At 49.4% G+C, this 2,193-nt stretch overlaps 1 protein-coding gene and 1 long non-coding RNA gene across 7 annotated transcripts in view; one reads left to right on the forward strand and one right to left on the reverse strand.

Moving 5' to 3' along the window:
- Positions 1-2,193, forward strand: part of LOC108307919 (NADPH--cytochrome P450 reductase) — a 103,078-nt gene that overhangs the window by 53,720 nt on the left and 47,165 nt on the right. The gene's annotated exons all lie outside the window — the stretch shown is intronic.
- LOC119472010 overlaps positions 1-2,193 on the reverse strand; it is a 17,293-nt gene that overhangs the window by 2,101 nt on the left and 12,999 nt on the right. The window lies entirely within an intron of this gene.

The raw sequence follows: 2,193 nt of genomic DNA on the forward strand, positions 1-2,193 counted from the left end.
CTTATGTATTTATTTTTTAAAGATAGAGTCTTGCTCTGCCACCCAGGCTGGAGTGCAGAGTCAAGATCATATCTCACTGCAGCCTCGCAATTTCTGGACTCACGTGAGTCCAGCCTCCTGAGTACCTGGGACTACAGGTGTGCACCACCATGCCTCACAATTTTTTAAAAATTTTTTGCAGAGATGGGGTTTCACTGTATGGCCCTGGCTGGTCTCAAACTCCTGGCCTCAATCTGTCCTCCCACCTCAACCTTCCGATGTGCTGTGATTATAGGCATGAGCCACCGTGCCTGGCCGGCAACAGTATTTATAATAGACCCAAAGAGGAAACAGTTCAGGTATCCACCCAGTGAATGGATAAACAAAATGTGGTATATCCATACAATGAAATGTTACTCAGTGATGAAGAGGAATGAGGCTGATGGATGCTGCAATGTGGGTGGACCTTGAAGACATTATTCTAAGTGAAAGAAGCCAGTTACAAAGGGCCACTTACTCTATGATTTTTATTTATTTATTTTAGGCAGAGTCTCACTCCGTCACCCATACTGGAGTGCACTGGTGCAATCTTGGCTCACCACAACCTTCACCTCCCCGGTTCAAGTGATTCTCACTCCGTCACCCATACTGGAGTGCACTGGTGCAACCTTGGCTCACCACAACCTTCACCTCCCCGGTTCAAGCGATTCTCCTGCCTTAGCCTCCCAAGTAGCTGAGGGATTACAGGCACTTGCCATCACGCCCAGCTAATTTTTTTTTTGTATTTTTAGTAGAGATGGGGTTTCACCACGTTGCCCAGGCTGGTCTCGAACTCCTGACCTCAGGGGATCCTCCCATCTCAGCCTCCCAACTTGCTGGGATTACAGGCATGAGCCACTGCACCTGGCTGGTGGAACTAGTTTTTTAATTGAGAGGGTTGGTACTTCTCCCTTGCTGCCTTTTTCCAAGGGCTGCTTGGGGTGTGCATGTGCGCACGCGTGCGTGCATGCGTGTGTGTGTGTGTGTGTGTGTGTGTGTGTGTTTCAAAGACAGAGATCTGTATTTAAGTATTAGGTCAGACACTTGGGATTTTTCAACAGGCATCCTCACCAATGAGCCAGCACAGATTAATTAACATTAATTTGGTTGGTCTGTTCCCAGGCCCTTGGGGTGCAGGCACTTTCTGTCATTAAGGTCACATGGCCCAGCCTTCTGCGACTCATCTCCCATGATGGGGATCCACACCCACAATGTATGTTCAGACTCCTTTATTAGAATGTCTTTGCTCTGAGGGGTGTAAACCTCTGTCCTCTGTGCCCACTCCTGTTTCTGAATGCCAGGGTGTCTCCCTTTGGCAGTTTTCTGACCACCTAAAGAAGGGATAAAGTGCCTCTGAATCTTCTTTTCTTTAGGATTAACCTGTCCAGTTCCTTTACTGTTTCTCTTTGTGGGGTGGGGGTGGAAAGGGTCTTGCTTTGTCACCCAGGCTGGAGTCACACAAAGCCACAATCATGGCTCACTGCAGCCTCTAACTCCTGGGCTCAAGTGATCCTCCTGCCTCAGTCTCCTGAGTAGTTGGGATTATGGGTGCATGCCACTACATCTGGGTAATTTTTTTCTTTTGAGATGGAGTCTCACTTTGTTGCCCAGGCTCGTCTCGAATCCCTGGCTTCAGCAGTTCTCCAGCCTCAGCCTCCCAAAATGCTCAGGCCACTATGCCTGGCCTACTGTTTCTCTTGTGACAGGTGCTGGGGACTATTCTGCCCTAGGGTCACTTTCTGACTGTGTTGCGGTTTGTCTTTGATGATCAATGTGGAGCTCATTTGGAATTCAAAAGAATCCGGCCAGCACGGTGGCTCATATCTGTAATCCCAGCACTTTGGGAGAGTGAGGCGGGTGGATCAGAAGATCAGGAGATCGAGACCATCCTGGCTAACATGGTGAAACCCCATCTCTACTAAAAATACAAACAATTAGCCAGGTGCAGCAGTGGGCGCCAATAGTCCCAGCTACTCAGGAGGCTGAGGCAGGAGAGTTGCTTGAACCCGGGAGATGGAGGTTGCAGTGAGCCAAGATCACGCCATTGCACTCTAGCCTGGGTGACAGAGCAAGACTCCGTCTCAAAAAAAAAGAAAAGGCTGGACGCGGTGGCTCAAGCCTGTAATCCCAGCACTTTGGGAGGCCGAGGCGGGTGGATCACGAGGTTAAGAGATG

Source organism: Cebus imitator, unplaced genomic scaffold (assembly GCF_001604975.1).
Source record: "Cebus imitator isolate Cc_AM_T3 unplaced genomic scaffold, Cebus_imitator-1.0 Scaffold82, whole genome shotgun sequence".
Classification (NCBI taxonomy): Eukaryota; Metazoa; Chordata; class Mammalia; order Primates; family Cebidae; genus Cebus; species Cebus imitator.